We start from the raw sequence: 20338 nt of genomic DNA, 5'->3' as shown, positions 1-20338 counted from the left end.
TACCTGATCAAACCCTTCTTGTGAAAGGGGCCTTACTCTGTGTCCTCTGGGATTGGCCATTGAGGGCAGAGACAATATATATGTAAAGCTCTGCTTACACTGATGGTGCTATACACTCACCGGCCACTTTATTAGGTACATCTGGTAAATTGCTTGGTAACACAAATTGCTAATCAGCCAGTCACATGGCATCAACTCACTTAGGCATGTAGACGTGGTGAAGACTGAGCATAAGAATGGGGAAGAAAGTGGATTCAGGTGACTTTAAATGTGGCATGGATATTGGTGATAGAGGGGCTGGTCTGAGTATTTAAAAAACTGCTGATCTACTGGGATTTTCATCCACAACCCTCTCTAGGGTTCACATAGAATGATCTGAAAAAGAGAAAATATCTAGTGAGCGGCAGTTGTGTGGATGAAAATGCCTTGTCAGAGGTCAGAGGAGAATGGGCAGACCCGGTTCGAGATGATAGAAAGGCAACAGTAACTCGTGTCAATATGGACCAAAATCCCTGTAGGCAAGTGGTTAAACGCCACGGCCTGTCTGAGTATTGTTGCTGACCATGTCCATCCCTTTATGACTCCAGTGTCCCCATCTTCTGATGGCTCCTTCCAGCAGGATAATGCCCCATGTCACAAAGCTCAGATCATCCCAAACTGGTTTCTTGAACATGACAATGAGGTCACTGCACTCCAATGGCCTCTACAGTCACCAGATCTCAATCCAATAGAGCACCTTTGGGATGTGGTAGAATGGGAGATTCACATCATGGATGTACAGCTGACAAATCTGTAGCAACTGCGTGATTATTATTATTATACAGTATTTATAAAGCGCCAATAGTTCGCTCAGCGCTGTACATTACAAAGGGGGACAGAACATGTGACAGAACAATACCAATACAATGGAAAACATGAGGGGATTGAGGGCCCTGCTCTTTTGAGCTTACAATCTAGGAGGGAGGGGATGGTGGCACAGGAGGAGATAGCTGTGGGGGATGGGGTGGTAGGAAGAGAGGAGGAGGTCGGCAAGTTAGCAGGGGGTGGGGTAGGCTTCCCTGAAGAGATGGGTTTTCAGGGTGCGCCTAAAGGAGAGGAGAGTAGGTGATAATCTGATGGGTTGGGGCAGGGAGTTCCAGAGGATGGGTGACACCCTGGAGAAGTCCTGGAGCCGGGCATGGGAGGAGGAGACCAGGGAGCTAGAGAGAAGGAGGTCTTGTGAGGAGCGGAGTGTGCGTGCTGGGTGGTACTTGGATATTAGGTCAGTGATGTAGTTCGGGGCAGTATGGGGGACAGCTTTGTACGTCAGTGTCAGGATTTTGAATTTGATCCGTTGCGCAATCGGAAGCCAGTGGAGGGATTGGCAGAGGGGGGTGGCGGAAACGGAGCGGTTGGAAAGGTGAATGAGTCTGGCTGCCGTATTCAGGATGGACTGAAGCGGGGATAGCCAGTGGCGAGGCAGGCCAGTGAGGAGGGAGTTGCAGTAGTCGAGTCGTGATATGATGAGGGAGTGGATGAGCTGTTTAGTGGTTTCTGGGGTTAGGAACGTGCGGATTCTGGCGATGTTGCGGAGGTGGAGTCTGCATGAGTTTGTTAAAGATTGGACTTGGGGCTGGAAGGATAGGTTGGAGTCCAGATAGACATCAAGTACTCTGGCCTGATAGCGTGATGCTATCATGTCAATGAGGAATGTTTTCAGCTCCTTGTTGAATCTATGCCACAAAGAATTAAGGCAGTTCTGAAAGCAAAAGGGGGTCCAACCCGGTACTAGCAGAGTGTACCTAATAAAGTGGCCAGTGAGTACCTGTACAAGTACCTGTAATAAATGAACTTGAGCGATCCACACGACATGCTTTGGGCTGCATTGGGGGTAAAGTCTTGCTCAACGCAGTTCCAACACATAGATGAAGTAATTTGCCTTGAGTTGTATGAATTCAGTTCACACCACTGCAGTGGTGTGTGTTGAAAAAAGTAGGACATGCACTACTTTTTTCAAAGCAATGTGTTGCCATGCAGTACACTACATCGCAACCTGCTGTGGTGGATAAAGAAAACACCAGAGCATAAAGATGTTGTGGTGGACAATGTGACATTTCAAGACAGTTGGAAAAAAAAGTAAACCGCATAATACAACTTCTATGATGCATTGGCACGGCTCCTTTCACAGTGCAGCAGATGCGTTATACTGAAAGCCTCAGAGATTACACGGGGCTTCTTTTTTGTGGCTGAATAAAGCAGTAGGGGAGCAAAGAAATTGCAAGTATGGATTTCTGGGGGTATTAGACCAAACTTCCGTGCCCTGTATAGGTTTTTTGTAATCACCTCAATACTCCTGTAGAGTACAAAAACGGTGGAGAAGTGGGCTCTGGTGCTCTGTTTGTAAACAGCAATGCAGAAAACGCACATGGGAGGCTAATGCACTTGTGAATGGCTGTGATTGAGTTGTCATTGCCAGCCCTTTAGACCTTAACAACAGAGGCTGGTAGGGGAGGCTTTCAATTATGCGCTCACTGTGACTAGCATGCAGTGATGATGTAACCTGGATCCCCACCTACTGGCTCCCAATCTGCTGTGTTTGGGAAGGGGGGGAAGTTGTTCAGATTTGAGTGTGCACACAGCAGAACAATATAGCAATGCATGTATGCAGCACTCTGGTGTTGAAGCTCGCCTCCGTGCTGTTCCATTAAATTAAGAGGCACATGATTTGAATCACTTGCTGTTTCTTGTTCAAAACTCTGTGAAATAGAGTTTGGACTTTTATAGAAGGTAATTTTGCTGACCCTTTGCTAGAAGATCATTCTTGTACTGAAGAATACAGGGTGTGCATCTGATTTCCTAGGAGGAGGTTTGTATATGAGCAACAAATGGGCTGTATTTAGTTTACACAAAATATACCTTAAAGCTGAACTCCAGGCAAATCACTAAATACAGATTAAACACATATATGGGATCATTAATACCTAAGCAGCACAGTGGCTAAATGGTTAGCACTTTTGCCTGGCAGTACTAGGGTCGTTGGCTCGAATCCCAATTACAGAACCACCTGCCTGGAGTTTGCATGTTCTCCCTGTGCCTGCGTCAGTTTTTTCCGGGTACTCCAGTTTCCTCTCACACTGCAAAGACATGCTGGGAGGTTAATTGGATCCTGTCTAGTATGTGTGTGTATAAATGTAAGTTAGGGACCTTAGATTATACGTCCCTTGAGGGTTAGGGACTGATGTGAATGTACAATATATATGTAAAGCACTGCGTAAATTGACGGTGCTATATAAGTACCTGAAATAAATAAACAAAAATGGATCTGTCCATCTAGTACTTAGGTTTACACAGCACAGCCCTGTCTGACGGGGCAGGAGACCTGATTTTTCTATGCTGCAGTTAGTGGTTGTAAAGGCAGAAGGTTTTTTACCGTTATACATTCTATGCCCCCCAGCTCACCTGAGCCCGATCTCCTTCCAGCGGTGTGCATGGGAAGCTGAGGCTCTCTGGGCTCTTTCACTTCTCATTGGCTCAGAGACAGCAGGCATTGGCTCTCACTGCTGTCAGTCACAGCCAGTGAGGACAGAGTGGGTGCAGGGCTGAGCCTCTCTGTGTGTGTCCTCACGGAGAGGCGGGTCAGGAGCAAGGCCACACGGGTGTCCCCATAGAAAGCGCTACTTGGGGGACCTGAAAGGAGGAAGATTGGGGCTGATCTGTGCAATACCATTGCACATAGCAGGTAAGTATGATTTATATATGTATCTTATTTAAAAAAAACAAAACAACAACAAAAAAATTAAAACTATATCTGCGCTGTGCCTTCAAATAAGTGGCCACTCTCACCAATAGGTAGTATAACAAACCTATATCAATATAGAACAATCAAAAGTGCAGTGCCACCAAAATAATTGTATAATAACAAAACTGTGATTAGAAAAACACCCACAGTATATAAAGAGTAATAAGATCAATGTAATATAATAAAATAATGGCGACATAAAATAATGAAATAATATAGAGATAAAAGTCCCAGTAAAATCTTGAAATAATGATTTCACCACCTTGACAGATCTGCCTTTAGGCCAGGTTAAGCATGCTCTTTTGTGAGTGCTGATCCACGTGGAGGTCCTGGGAGAAGACGGAGAAGTACAGAATCTAGAGGTGCAGCTGCAATAGTTCTGTTTCTGGAATGACATGACGGGAGACATGAGCTGGATGCATAAGGCCTAATAGTGCATGCCAAGCACTCCTTCTGACTGCCTGATTTAAAATTTCAGCTGGTGCACAGAAAATTAGAAAAACATTTACATAAAGCAAGATTTCAGATTAAAACAATTCCGGTAATAAACAAGTATTAGGCTACGTTCACACTAGCGTTGTGTGCAGGCGGCAGAGAGGCCTTTGGGAAGCGTTTTTACCGCTTCCCAAACGCCTCGGACAATTCTGCACATTGCAGCACATGGTACTGTTCTAACGGGAGCGTTAGCGTCGCGGCGCGGCAAAACGGACGCCTCTAGTCGAGTCAGGAGGCGTTGAAGCCTCCTATTCTAGTCTATGGTGCCACTTCACAAACGCCCGGCCAGCGTTTGCAGTGCGGTTGCGGGGCGTTTGCGGAGCAGTAACACCATTCAAACTTCATTATAGGCGTTTGTGGGGCATTTTTAACGCTCTGCAAATGCCTAGCAACCGCCGCAAAACCGCGCATGTGGCGTTTGCGGAGCGTTTGCCGAGCATTCAAAACCGCTCTGCAAACACCGGACCAACGCTTGCCAAATGCTATAGGGGCGTTTGGCAAGCGTTGGTAAAACAGTCAAGTGTGAACGAGCCCTTATGCAGATGAATTGTTGCTTTGGAAACAACCTAAAAGCAACTCTTGATCTGGATAACTACACCCTGTTCCATATTATTATGCAAATTCTATTTGAGTGTCACAAAGATTAAATATTTTGTTTTTCAGTGTAACTCATGGATGGCATTGTGTGTCAGGGCTCTTTTGATCACTGAAAACAATCTCGGACACCTGTGATAATTAGATTGGCCGGTGAGCCCAATTTAAGGAAAAACTACTAAAGGAGGGTGTTCCACATTATTAAGCAGAGCACCATTTTCAAGCAATATGGGGAAGAAAAAGGATCTCTCTGCTGCCGAAAAGAGTGAAATAGTTCAATGCCTTGGACGAGGTATGAAAACATTAGATATTTTGTGAAAGCTTAAGCGTGATCATCGCACTATTAAGAGATTTGTGGCTGATTCAGAGCACAGACGGGTTGGTGCAAATAAAGGCACATTGAGGAAGATTTCTGCCAGATCCATGCATCGGATCAAGAGAGCAGCTGCTAAAATACCATTACATAGCAGCAAACAGATATTTGAAGCTGCTGGTGCCTCTGGAGTCCCACGGACATCAAGGTGTAGAGTCCTCCAGAGTCTTGCAACTGTGCATAAACCTTCTATTCGGCCACCACCAACCAATGCTCACAAGCAGAAATGGCTGCATTGGACAGAAAAATTAATGAAGACTAATTTTCAAACAGTCCTGTTCACTGATGAGTGCCGTGCAACCCTGGATGGTCCAGATGGATGGAGTAGTGGATGGTTGGTGGACGGCCACCCTGTTCCAACAAGGCTGTGACGTCAGCAAGGCGGCGGTGGAGTCATGTTTTGGGCCGGAATCATGGGAACAGAGCTGGTCAGCCCCTTTAGGGTCCCCGAAGGTGTAAAGATGACCTCTGCAAAGTATGTGGAGTTTATGACTGACCACTTTCTTCCCTGGTAGAGAAGGAAGAACTATGCTTTCCGTAATAAAATCATCTTCATGCATGACAATGCACCATCTCATGCTGCAAAGAATACCTCTGCATCAATGGCTGTTATGGGTATAAAAGGAGAGAAAGTCATGGTGTGGCCTCCATCCTCCCCTGACCTCAATCCTATTGAGAAGCTTTGGAGCATCCTCAAGCAAAGATCTATGAAGGTGGGAGACAGTTTACATCCAAACAGCAGCTCTGGGAGGCTATTCTGACATCTTGCAAACAAATTCAAGCAGAAACTGTCCAAAAACTCACAAGTTCAATGGATGCAAGACTTGTGAAGCTGCCATCAAATAAGGGGTCCTATGTTACAATGATCTGTTAAAATGTTTAAAAAGTTAAAATGTTGTTAAAAGTTTGAATGAAATAGCTTTTGATTTCAGTAAATATGCTGCAAACACAACAAATGACAATTTTCAGTTCTTTACAACCTATAAAGTGTTTTGAAACTTACTGTGCGGAATAATTTGGATCAGTGAATTGTAAGTGTTTTATGGTTAAAAACAATCCTGTTATCATTAGGAGGTTTGTTCAATAAAATGTGAATTGTACTCTTAATAGTTGATCACATGAGAATTATGCTGACTGTTATTTACATCAATTATTTAGGTAAATGAGAAAAATATAATTTGCATAATAATTTGGAACAGGGTGTAGTATCCCTTTGGGGATACAAGCGTCTTAGACCTCATTTCCTTGCAGAGGCCATATTATGAAGAATGAACAGCATGCCTCCCACTGAGTGCCAGTGATGTTAAAGCAAAAGTGAACCCTGAAAAAATGTCTTTATTTATCACAGTCCTGTTCCTGTTGAGAGGCGCTCCTTGATGCAGTTGCTTGAATGACATCGCATATACACTGGTGGCTGTGGATTCAATATATGAGCGCATATGCTGTTGTAATGGCAGCCATCGTTTCTGCTGAGTTTCAAATTCACAGACCTTTGAACACAATAATTGAAGAGTGAACACATCTGTCAAGGTGGTGGAATCCCTTCAGACGAAGTCCGGAAGTGACGAAACGCGCTAGGGAGTGACGTCAAGACGCACGTACACAAACCGGAAGTGTCGCCGCGGCCATTTTGTTGGTTATCCACACATGGTTTTCTGCATTTGTTTGTTGGAACTTGCATAGGAGCCATGTTTGGAGCTGGAAATTCAAAATTTTAAATGTAAGTGGCTATTAAAATTTTCCCTATACTTTGAATATGAGTCCTGAGACCCTTCTTGTCTTTCTGAGGACCTTGGAAAAATATCTTTGAAGAGAGAATGGAAGATCTCTGATCTATAATGCTGTTAAGCTGATTATATACATACAGAGGGTAATAGTATTTAATACTATTGGTGCTGGTTTTTGGTGTTTGCACAGTGTTGCAGTGATCACAGAGTGCTCACAGTTTAACTTGTAGTACATATGTGCACTAAATAAAATAATTAATTTACTTTATAAAAGGTTTTGGCACATATTTAAGAGGTTGTGTTTTTGCACGGAGTGATTATTCTTTTATATAAAGGTAATGCACTAGAGTATTTATTTTTATTTTTGAGGTTCTTACGGGATGGAATAGGATTCAATCCTTCCTATTGGATGAAAACGTTTGGAAATCTGGGACCTTTTTGAACACTGGAATTTTCTTTGGACTTTTCTTTTTTTGGACATTTTTTGGGGATTTTTGAGATTGTATATGACGCTTTAGGGTTTAATTGTATTATTATTATATCACAAAAAGGTTATATTATATAAGGTGGTGGAATCATTTCAAGATTTTCGCTGGGACTTTTATCACTATAATATTTCATTATTTTATGTTGATTTTGGTTTATTATATTACATTGATCTTTTCACGGTTTATATACTGTGGATGTTTTTCTGATCACAGTGTTATTACACAATTATTTTGGTGGCGCTGCACTTCTTAATGTTATATTAATAAAAAAAAAAACCCTTTTTAGAATCACTTTAACCAGTTCAGCTCTTTAAAGTGAACCATTAATCACAAGCTGATGGCTTGCGCAGGTTTTGTTTATCCGTAGCTCCCGGCTTGAAAGTGAAAGCTCCATAGCTGCCAATCACTTTCGCAGAGCCTGCGGCTCCCCTCCTCCCTTGGTTCCCGGGCTCTCCTGCACTTATCAGAGCCCAGAAACACAACCCCCGGCTAGGGGAGGGACGGTACTGTGAAACCGAGGCAAATCCATGTCTCGATCTCGCATGCAAGTAATCAAACTGGAAGTGATGTCACTTCCAGCTTCAGTATGTAATTTCCTGCTCAGTGCAGCCAGGGGACACATCTAACCAAGCCAATCTGTGCTTGGTTAGATGGTGTGAAGGGCAGGGGAGACATTGGGGTTTATTAACCCCTTGTGATAGCAATTAAGTAAAAATAAATAAAATTGTAATAAAATAATAAAAAAAAAATTACCATAACCCCCCGTTGCCCTGCACATGGAAGCCCAAGATGTGCACATGTGTGTAAACTGCAGTTGCACCACAAGTGTGACATATCGCCATGAACGTGAGAGTGTGAGTGAGAACAGTAAGGACAGCGAGTACAGTAATTCTAGCCATAGAGTTCCTAGTTAACTCTAATCTGATGAGCTGTAAACGCGATGGTGATTTTTGGCGATATCGTAGGCGCATGCAATTTTAACACATTAAATGTTTGGTATCTATTTACGTGATGCAACCTCCTCTTTTATATTTTAACTAAAAATGGGTATTATTTTGTGTTTTTTTTGCACTAAAATTCATTTTACTATGTTTTCTCTTGAATATTTGCTTTTAATAAACAATTGCGCAAATATATAAAAATTTGCAACTAAAACATTTTTATTCTACACGGCCTCTGCTTTCAGAAAATGTATAATGTTCTGGCAGTTTAAGTAATTTTAAATGAAATAACTCAAGTGCTTACTATGGTGAATAAAAAACAAAAATATCCTAAATCAGTAACGCATAAATAAATACTGTAGCCGCTAATGCACACAACCCATGTCTCAGTGGGGCAAATGATACAATAATAATCAAAAGTGAAAAAACTGCTGCGCTACATGAAAAATTGATTGGACTTGTGTTTTTGAATGACTTTTGGTTGATTCATACTAATATTTTCTGATTTTGTGTGGTCTATATTTTTAATATACATTTTTTGATTTTTTTTAATTTTTCACTTTGTTTTTGATACATAGGAATTGTGCAATTTTTCCATGTAGAGCAGCATTTTTTTCACTTTGTATTAAGTGTTTTTGCATGGCAAGACCACTTACTGTTATCTCACATATATATTCTTATTATTATAGCCAAATTTACCACCCTAACTCCTCCCACAGTTTTTACACTACATAGACAGTAATATACTGAAACGTGCGGATTGTTCCCAATTGGTGTGCTATTACTTTGTGGAACGTTTCGCAGAATGGTTCACGAAATATCAGCGTTTTTGTGGTGAAATTGGTCCCATAGGAATGAATGGCGGAATATTCAAAACTAGAGTGGGAGCTGACAAAAGCTAGAGTGTGAGCTGAAAAATCAGGACATGATTTCTAAACTGCCATCACTCCCTCATTTTCAAGCCCACCTACACAAATCGTATACCAAAACGTTCAGCTATCCCTGCTGCCACTAAAAATGTCCACGGCTAAGCCATAGTCCTGATAGTTTTTACAATATGACTATTTGTTTGCAACTCACGCCGCCCATTGACATTCATTGAAACTCCACTCTAGCCACCTCAAATTTGAAGGGCAGTTTCTAAACTGCAACTGTGCCTTCATTTTTAATATTTCAGAGACATACTATACATCAAAATGTAGGTCTGGGTCTTGTGATTCTCACAATATATAGCTCTTTGGTGTAGGATTTGTTTTTAACCGCTCTTCTCTGCCCTTGCTGTAGAGTGAGTTGCCATAGGAACCCAGGTGTGTGAGCAGGCAGCAGAGTGACAAAAGCTAGAGTGCAGTCCAACTTTTTCACAGTTATTCAAGCCACTCCACCCAGTTACTCTGCCCACTCCAGTTATAGACTACTGGTGGAGGCAAGAACACTTCACTCAATTTCCCCAGAAATTGTAGCTTTTCTACTGTAGTTATTATAGTTTAAATAATTTTATTGCCAAAAATTAAGAGTTTTACATAAGCGCGAAAAATATAAAAAAAATTTGCTGTGGCGCCAAACTGGTTAAGTAACAGCTTCAGGTCTGGTCCCTCCCCGAACCCATGACTGGTCAGTGAAAGCAGAAGCAGCAGACTGATCAGCTCTCTGTCACTTTGATCTCTCTTCCTATCAGCATATCCCTTGTTAGCACATGAGCACTGCAGCACAGCTGATTGTCTCCTCATGCTTCTTCCCTTTTCCATTCTAAACTCACCTGTACAAGGAGCTTCAAGAGGCTGGTATCCCAAATTCAGGTAGCTACACTGCTTGCATTTAAAGGATAAGTACACCCTTGGGAACATGCTACGTGTTCCACCCATTTTTAGGGTGCAACATGTAACGTGTTCCCATAGCCGCTGCCGCCCGCCACCCCCCTCCCTCTGACAGATAATACGGGAAAAGTCTCATTGTACTAAATTTGAAAACAGCGTGGTCGTGCAGGGCTCCGCCCACGCGGCCGTGTCATTCATTCACAGACTTCTGTGAATGAATGAACTTTTTCAAGCTCTGGCAGCCTGTGCGGCTGTGGGCTTGTAGTTTTCAATGAACTACTATGGTGCTGTGGAGCGTTGTGGTAGTTCATTGAAGCTTATTATTATTAGTTTATTATTATACAGTATTTATAAAGCGCTGATAGTTCGCTCAGCGCTGTACATTACAAAGGGGGACAGAACATGTGACAGAACAATACCAATACAATGCAAAACATGAGGGGATTGAGGGCCCTGCTCTTTCGAGCTTACAATCTAGGAGGGAGGGGATGGTGGTACAGGAGGAGATAGCTGTGTGGGATGGAGTGGTAGGAAAAGTGGAGGAGGTCGGCAAGTTAGCAGGGGGTGGGGTAGGCTTCCCTGAAGAGAGGGGTTTTCAGGGTGCGCCTAAAGGAGAGGAGAGTAGGTGATAATCTGATGGGTTGGGGCAGGGAGTTCCAGAGGATGGGTGACACCCTGGAGAAGTCCTGGAGGCAGGCATGGGAGGAGGAGACCAGGGAACTAGAGAGAAGGAGGTCTTGTGAGGAGCGGAGTGTGCGTGCTGGGCGGTACTTGGATATTAGGTCAGTGATGTAGTTTGGGGCAGTATGGTGGACGGCTTTGTACGTCAGTGTTAGGATTTTGAATTTGATCCGTTACGCAATCGGAAGCCAGTGGAGGGATTGGCAGAGGGGGGTGGCGGAGATGGAGCGGTTGGAAAGGTGAATGAGTCTGGCAGCCGTATTCAGGATCGACTGAAGCGAGGCAGGCCAGTGAGGAGGGAGTTGCAGTAGTCGAGTCGTGATATGATGAGGGAGTGGATGAGCTGTTTAGTGGTTTCTGGGGTTAGGAACGTGCGGATTTTGGCGATGTTGCGGAGGTGGAGTCTGCATGAGTTAGTTAAAGATTGGACTTGGGGCTGGAAGGATAGGTTGGAGTCCAGAATGACACCAAGTACTCTGGCCTGCGGGGCGGGTTTGATGGTGGTGTTGTTGGATGTGACGGAGAAGTCAATGGGGGGTGGTGTCCAGGCTGGGGGGAAGACAAGAAACTCGGTTTTGGAGAGGTTCAATTTAAGGAAGTGGAGTGACATCCACATATTGTCACAATATCTGCTTGGCCCTACATCCCGTACAGCAAGCAGATATTCTGACAGGTCTGCAGGAGACCTGCATGACATCAGCGATCTACTGATCCCTGGTGCAATTCTTTCCAAGCTCCTGTAGACAAGAATATTGAATGCATATTTTTTTTACTTGCAAAAAGATATGTATTTATTATTTTTTTTTTTCTAAAAAGTGAACTTATCCTTTAAGGTGCATTTAATGGTGTATTAACGAATACAGAGGTTCATTAATTTGTCCTTGATAATCTGCAGCAGTAAGAGGGCAAAAAGAAGCAAATAATGACATTACCTGCTTATACAGACCCCTCAGTGTTCTCTCATTCTGAGAACTCTGTACATTTATTTTGTTTTATGATGGATTCCAGTCTTGCATTCAGTGTTGCCGCAGTTGTAGCGGCTCCTCTCTTGTATTGAAATGCTTTTGCTCTGATTTCCCTGTACATTGTGAGCTTCTCATAGTGTGCATTAGAAGCTGCAGCAAGTCAGATAGAGCCGGCCTCATTTCCTGGCTAGATGATATCAAGCATTATCTATGGATTTCCTCCCTAGCCTTTCTGTCTCTGGCTTGTCTCTTTCATTCATTGAATGTCAGTTCTTTCTATTATGGAGGTTCAGCATAGCAGCTTCCTGTTTTCAGGAAGTTATGTACAGCTCCTTCCATTAGCAATGATCTGCCTGCATTGCACAGAGAAGCACAGAGACCCAGTGAACTTAGCACTATCTAAAATAAGGTATGTAATGAAAAACGTTTCTTTAATAATTAGCGTGATGAGCAACCAGGGAAGGCAAAATATAACCAAATTAGACTTCGGCTTTACATTTTTTTTTTTACATTTGCATATTAATGTTCTTTCAAGTTATGTCCACATTCTTCTTCAGAGGTCACAAAGGAGACCGATTACTTTTTTTTCCCCCTGATTAAGCCCTCATATAGAGACTTAACTTTGAGAACTTTAATTAGACAATTGAGCAAATGCTTCTGATTGGAGTTATTTTCAACAGAAATGAAATCTGAGTGTTTCAAGGAAGAATCCAAGAGATTGTCTAATTAAGATGAAGTGTGTCTGCCATCTTTTGGTAGCAGCAAATTGCAAGAGAGAAAGGAAATGTTACCTTCAAGTGTTGCCACTTCTGTACTATGTGCACTTCTTCCTGCAGTGAATACTGTTTTGATTGCTGAATGAATGTGCTTTGGGCTGTGCTAATATACATACATCTGTTACCTAACCAAGAAAGCTGATTTTAGAAACTTAACACTTGTCATCTTATGAAATATCAGGTATTTCTTTGTTTTGAGGCAATTCTATTTTTTAAAGTCACACTTCAGATGAATAAATAGCGCCGATGTCACCTGCCACAAAACACCATTTTAAAGTATAACTAAAGGCAAAAACTTTTCTTTAGTTTTGAACAGAGTGGAGATGGATTGGAATGCCTGACAGGTTTTTATTGCTGCCTCTAACCCTCTTAGGGAGATTCCTCTTCTCTTTACCATTTCACTGAAAGTGCTTGTAAAGCTAGGTGTTTTTTTTACCTTAAGTTTCTCCCGAAAGGGGAAGTTCCGCTTTAAAGATTGGTCCCCCGCTCCCCATTAAGGATTGGCACCTTTGTGGAACGGGGAGAAGAACGAGTGCCAGAATTTGACAGGCACCCGCTCCCAATTCCGCTGCGATCGCCTAGGCGATCAGAAGCAGCAGTTGTCCTCCTACCCTCCCTCCCCGAATTCTTGTGGGACACATGACAGGTCCCAGAAGACTACGGGACCATTCAGGAAGCGCAGTGGTACTCGCGCATGCACAGTGGCACCCGGCTGTGAAGCCGCAAGCTGTCACAGCCGGGTGCCCACACTGAAGATACCGGCCTCCTGGAATACAGGACTGCCGGTGAAACGGGCTGCGGTGGGGGCAACGTGGGATCGTGGGACAGGTGAGTGTCTGTTTTTTAAAAGTCAGCAGCTACAGTTTTTGTAGCTGCTGACTTATTTTTTTTGCAGAGTGAGTGGAACTCCGCTTTAAGGCATTCTATGCATTAAAGTGATTCTAAAGGTTATTTTTTTTATGATTAAAAAATAACAAACATGTCATATAGTGCATAAAGTTTTGCTGCACCTACCCCAACACCTTCATAAATTGGCTCAAAGCTATAATAAATACATACAATAAAATGACATACAAAATTTCAACCATCAAATAAAGGGGCTTGAAAATAGCTATCAAGTACCTGGTGATGGAGGCCAATGGAGAGAGGGCTTCCCTTGCGGCTAAGTTCCAGACTCCCCTGAGAGTGGGACAGCGGAAGTCAGGCCCAAAGTGGCACAGGTCATGATTTGGCATTGCTGGAAGATTGGTCAAAAAAGTGGAAATTGCAGTTCAATGTTTCTAAATGTAAAATAATGCACCTAGGGGAAAAGAATCCCTTGAGAAAGTACAACACTGGGGGTACAGTGTTGGCCAGCACTACAGAGGAAAAGGATTTGGAGGTACTTATTTCAGATGATTGCAAAATGAGCAAACAGTGTAGCCAGGCAGGGGGGAAAGCGAATAGAATTCTAGGATGTATCACTAGAGGGGTCACCAGCAGGAGGAAGGAGGTCCTGATTCCCCTATATAATTCTTTAGTGAGACCTCATTTAGAATACTGTGTCCAGTTCTGAAGACCTCACTTACAAAAAGATATTGATAAGATAGAACGAGTCCACAGACGGGTAACAAATGGTGAAAGGACTGGGGGATAAAACATGTCAAGTCCGACTTCAGGAACATTGCATGTACAGTCTGGAGTAAAGAAGGGAAAGGGGAGACATAACTGAAACCTTTTAAATACATCAAGGGGGTGAATAAGGTTCAGGAGTGCAGTATATTCAACACAAAACCAAAATCAAGAACACGGGGACATGACCTTCAACTAAATGGAGGAAAGTTTGAAACTAATCTCAGAAAGTATTATTTTACTGAAAGACTAGTTGATGCTTGGAATAAACTTCCAGCAGAGGTAGTGAGCCAGTCAACAGTAAATAGCTTCAAACATACTTGGGACAAGCATAAATCTATACTCAGACAAAAAAAGTTAACAAAAAAACAACCCCCCCAAAAAAACAAACAAAACAAAAACAGGCAGGCTCAAGGGACCACTCAGTCTTTTTCTGCGGTCACTTTTCTATGTTTCTAATAGGGCCCATTCACACCAGCCCAGTATGCTGCGGTGTGCTAAATGCACACATTTTGACATGTGTTGCATTATGGTAGCTCATTCATTTAAATGAGCTACCTAACACACCCTAATGGACTTAAAATTATAATATGCGCTGGGTAGGTGCTTTGGGGGATTCCATGCATACATCAGATCATGTGTTGGGGTGCCCATGAGAATGAAGGTTACCATAACGCACTAACACGAGTTAATACACACAGTAATGCAGCACACTGGTATCAATGTGACCTTAAAGGTATTTAATGTTAAGAATCTATTAGTAAGGCAGGCCATACATTATGCAATTTTCTTTCCTTCAACTAGAGGTTGAAATGGGGGAAATCAACTGGGTTGATGGGGGAAATCCCTCCCAGAGTGCTGTTGTGTACTGGCAGCAGGGAGTGCAGAAAGGTGTCCCCACCAGTAGAATACAATGATCACTGCGGGTGGTTATTGTGCCTGCTGTGACTGAGCAAAATAAAAAAAAAAAAAGCCCAGACAGGCTGGTTGTACTGAAATTAATTGATAGATCGACTTCAGTACAACCAGCCTACCCATAGATGGATCAAAGTTCAGCCAGTTCCTGGCCAACCAACTGAATTTTGATCCGTCTATAGCTGGCTTAAGAATAGATTTTATGGTGGCTGATCAGAGCTGAGAACTTCAGCCGAGGGTCTCTGCATTGTAGTCACAAAGAGATACAAGTAGTCGGCGACTTATCACTTAGTTTTGGCAGGGCTGACCCTTAAATTACTCACAGCTGAATATTTATATTTTTTTCCTAATATAAATGTCATCACTAACAGCCAAATAAATGTGGCAAAACTACATAAAACAAATGAGGAAAAGAGCCGACACGGGGATATGAGCATGATAAATGTCATCAGCATTAGAACTGGTCTGGTCCTTAAAGCTTCATTAGAAAGGATCGCTCTAAATGATGAATGAGCTTTACCGTCTTCCTGGAGATGCTAATGTGGATATTTATGCCCAGTAAGGACACACACATTCAACAACCTGACTTACTGCCTATACCCTCTTAAAGAAGAAAACATTGATCAAATCAGGATGGAGCTAATGAATAAATCTGAATATCAGTTTAATTATAACAATTTTCCGTGATGATTTTCGTGTTGTTTCCTGTTGCTGCCCTATCAACTGCCCAAACTCTTGGTGGTAGCATGACATCTTTTAGTTCTTGGGTGTTCATAAGAATATTAAAAGTGCAACTTTAGTCAGAAAATTAAGTCCTGCTAGACACTTCATGCTGGTCCCTTTTGCAGGGATAGCTATGTAAACTATTCAAAATAAGCGCCTATACTGTTTAAAATACAGCAATATACTGTCTCACCCTGCTCTGCACATGCTCAGTTACTTTCTATTTTTTGGCACTGCCAAAAATCCAGATGCCAATCTGCTGACGGCCTAAAGATTTACCGCTGCTCAGGGGCTCTGGGCTTCAAGAAAATGGCAGTCTCCAGCAAGAAGATACATGAACAATGATGGAGGCAATTTACAGCACACACTAATTTTGGTAGCATAATTATTAATGTGGAATGTATGTTCCTTGCTAAAGAACATTATTTTTGTATCAAGTTGTTATCGGTAAAGTTCCACTTTATTATAAACAGATGTGAAACTTTTTTTTATGCTGTTAGGAACACTCAAGTGCTGGGGGGAAACTTGTGTTATTGGAATGCAGTCAGGTATGTGACAGAACCTTGCCTGTCAAGCCTAAGAGGGCATTTTCACTAAAACTTTTGACTGCCTAGTCACAATAATTTGAGACCATATCCAAATTGTTGAATATTATGGTATTTTGAAGTCTCGTCTTCCATACTTGATAAGCCACAACCATCAGTAGTTGCCTATCTCCTCTATTATTAATATCAGGTCCTGGATCTGAACCTGCAACCTCTGTGTTGTCTGGCTGTAGCCTTTCTTGCTATGCCACTTGAGATGCTGGACAGCTCCCCTGTCTGATCTCTTAGGACAGTCTTGCCTTATCTCTTGTTTCTCCTGAAGCTGAGCTGTACTGTGTACCCTCATGTTGTAAAGCGCTGCGCAAACTGCTGGAGCTATATAAATCCTATATAATGATAATAAAATAATAATAAACTTGAAGTCTTTGCTCCTTCCATGAACTTCCTGATTTAAGCCAAGTTTCTGCACTTCCTGTTTGCCAGATTATTGTGCTTTCTGTTGCCGATATCTTGCTCCTTTGCGTACCTGCAGCTGTCCTTCTGTCTGCTTGTACTGGATTCCAGCTTGCAACTACTGGTTACTGACTTTTGGCTTGCTTACTGACTACACTTCTGCTTGATCCCTACCTGCTATAGCTTCTACGGGACCCCTCTTGTTCACCATCTGGTAGGGCAATCCTGAGGACCGCAACCTGGTACTAACATGCAGCAAAGCCCATCTCCACCATCAGGTACTCTGGTGAATACCATTTAGTGCTTAGACCCTGAACCTCGGGTAAGCCCGCGTCATCAGTCAAGGTGATCTACTTGAGTACTTTTCCAAATGGCCGGTAGGAGCCTCTCTACTGTTCTAGCTATTTTTCTCTGAGCCTGACCCCTGACCATGACAATTAGGCTTCAGTGATTTAGCTAGTACGAGTTTAGTGTGCCATTAAAGGGGAATTCCAGGTATGAATAATTAAAATTGGTCCAGCTTGCACCAACTGGAGGCTGAGAAATCACTAAAGTAGACACCACTACTCCAGTGATCACGCACTTGGAGAGTGTGATGTCACTGTCCTGCTTTTCCACCTTGTCTAATCAGAAAACTATTTACATTCATTTAAAGAATGAAAGCATTCTCTGAATGGTGTCCATGCCGAGTGGCTGACCTCCTGTATTCTGAATGCATCAGGCTAGTAGCTGAGTACGGGGTCCAGGAGCAAGTGGAGAACATTGGAGCAGCAGTGTCTACTTCAGTGATTTCCAGCTTCCAGGGGTATCAGCCACATATGGTATATACATATATGGTCTGAGCTAGATCAATGTAACTATAAAATATCCATACTTGTAATTCCTGATTAATATTCTGAGATTCTGACACACCCATTCATACCACAATCTGTCCTGTGCTGCCAAAATATTAGGGTCAGAGTAACAGCCCCTTACCTGCCAGGAGTCAGGGGCTGATCTTTGTGAGTTGTATACACAGCCCAGACCATGTACTGTACAACATAGATGATGACCCCGGATAATGCTTGGACATAGAAGAAGTCATTGTTTGGGAGAAGAAAAAAATGAAGCCATTGTTAAGGGAAAGAAGTACTGTGATCTGTTTATGTTGTACTAAATACAGTACATTGAAGTATTATACTTACTTAGTACTCATACATATGCTGAACATGAAAAAAATATGAAAAGTGTTGACCCTAGCTCTGCTTTAAGCAGCACTGTTTGGTTACCAGTGTGCTCTCGGCCTATTCATTGGATAAATAATCAGTTCCCGATAGAAGACATACTTCTACAGGGTGGCAGCTCTGTGCAAAATCACATACTCTATATTGCCAAAAGTATTGGAACGCCTGCCTTTACACGCACATGAACTTTAATGGCATCCCACTCTTAGTCCGTAGAGTTCAATATGGAGTTGTCCCACCCTTTGCATCTATAACAGCTTCATCTCTTCTGGGAAGGCTGTCCACAAGGAGTAAAGTGTGTCTATGGGAATGTTTGACCATTCTTCCAGAAGCGCGTTTGTGAGGTCACTGGGCTGTTTACTGCTGCCTCCCTCCGCTGCCCCCCTCCAGTCCTGCTATATAGGAGGTTTTAGAAGCTTATAAAACTTGGGATGCTGCTCCCAGGTCTCCATCCCAAACTTCCGTTGACTCACTCTGCCGAGTGTAGAAACCCGTCTTGGATCTATATACACCCCAAAGAAACCCCAAAACATTGCACACTGATATTGCCCAAGTTTGAAACTAGAGAAAAAAAAATGTTGTTTTGCTTATTTTCAGTAATTTTTTTCTTTATGCCCCATTAGGATTCACCTGTTGGTCTCTTTTCTTATTGGTTGTAACAGCGAGTCATGATGTACAAGATGCTACTGCTACACCAGATCTCCACCTTCATAAGTAAGCCCTATGGGCAGAGTAAAACGCGTTGGGGGTGTAGCTTGGATTTTAGCCCGTCTGAAGCTGTCTACACTAGTCTTAGACTTGGGCAATATCTGTGTGTGGAGTTATGTGTTTTTTTCTTAAGTTAAAGAAGCTGCTATAAATACAGATTTAGCTACTTTCACTGTCTGATTGAAAATGCATTTCTTAATTGTGCAGTACAGAACACAGGCTCCTTATTCATAAACACTGGGTTATAGGCAGCCACATTCAGGTGATTGGACACTGGCAAATAGAACTTTGGTACAGCCCATCAAACCTCTCCTACTCATAGCAATAGTGTCCTTGGGTGGTTACTTCCTTCCACCCTGTTAGGACAATGTCCTGCCTTTCCTTGTCCTGCTCTTATTCATCCCAAAAAAGTTTTCCTCCACTGTTTGGATGTGCATGAAGTGCAGATTGCCTCAATCAGTCCATCTTTCTCGACCTTTTTATCTCAGAGGATCCCTTGAAATCATTGTCAGGTTTTGGGGAAATCTTGCTAAAACCAATTCATTGGTGGTCAGTAGGAAAAACAAGTGGGAAGAATGCGGTCTGTACAGTGGTGGTTAGAACCCTTGGCCAAAACATTTGTCATGCTACTGGCTTTGCCAAGTGGTGTTGACCCTAGAACTATGCAGGCACCATCAGATGGTCAGTCAGATGCAGCTCAAGAAACCCCTATCCATCTCTTGAGGAACCCTAGTTGACAATGTCTGGTCTATCAGATACTCTGTTTATCTTGCCTGAGGGCTCCTGTAGGGGGTGTATTATTCCACCATTACTAGGTGGAATAGGTCATCACTAAAGCTTATGCTTTGAAGGTCAGGGTTTCCTCCCTTTCCCATTAAGGCTCACTCAGGTAAGTCTGCCAGTTCCTCCTGGGCTTTCCAACACCAAGCTCCTCTTTCTCAGATTTGTAACGCCGTCACCTGGTCTTTGGTCCGTGCGTTTTAAAGTGTTACTAAACCCAGGACCTGCATTCACTATATCTGGTCTCCCACAGTACACACAACATGGAAATGCAATTATTTTATTAAATATAAACTGATAAATAACTTTTTTCATCAACAGTATATAGCAATCTTGTGACTTCTATCAGTGTCCAGCTGAGCTGGTTAATTTTGTAGGAGGAGTTTTCATTTTCCTCTGACTATCCTGTGAGGATTCATGACCCCCTGTGTCTGGATAGTGCTTATTGTCCCTGTGCTGATGACATGCACCGTCCCCATCCACCCTCCACCCCTCTTGCAAAGTGTCTCCTAGGGCTCTGTACTATCAGAAGTTTGACTGGAGACCGTAAAAGAAGAGGAGGATCAGAGAAGACAGGATCAAACTGCCTTTTTACACAATGCAGAGGATTAACCCCTCTGATTTTACTGTTGTGAGCTTAGTAGCACTTTGTTTTCCCAAGTGGATGTTAAGACCTCTGCTGCCAGCTTCCACCATAAGGTACTTCAAGACTCTCTCTGAGTTTGGGACTGGATTCCCATGTTATTTC

At 42.7% G+C, this 20338-nt stretch overlaps 1 protein-coding gene across 1 annotated transcript in view; it reads left to right on the top strand.

Annotated features, from left to right (window-relative positions):
• The window catches only part of VPS50 (VPS50 subunit of EARP/GARPII complex), a 308344-nt gene that overhangs the window by 135255 nt on the left and 152751 nt on the right, over nucleotides 1–20338 (top strand). The gene's annotated exons all lie outside the window — the stretch shown is intronic.

The sequence above is a fragment of the Staurois parvus genome, unplaced genomic scaffold (assembly GCF_062004578.1).
Source record: "Staurois parvus isolate SC_StPar_1 unplaced genomic scaffold, SC_StPar_1.0 ptg000576l, whole genome shotgun sequence".
Classification (NCBI taxonomy): Eukaryota; Metazoa; Chordata; class Amphibia; order Anura; family Ranidae; genus Staurois; species Staurois parvus.
This window is presented reverse-complemented; position numbering and strand designations above follow the sequence as displayed.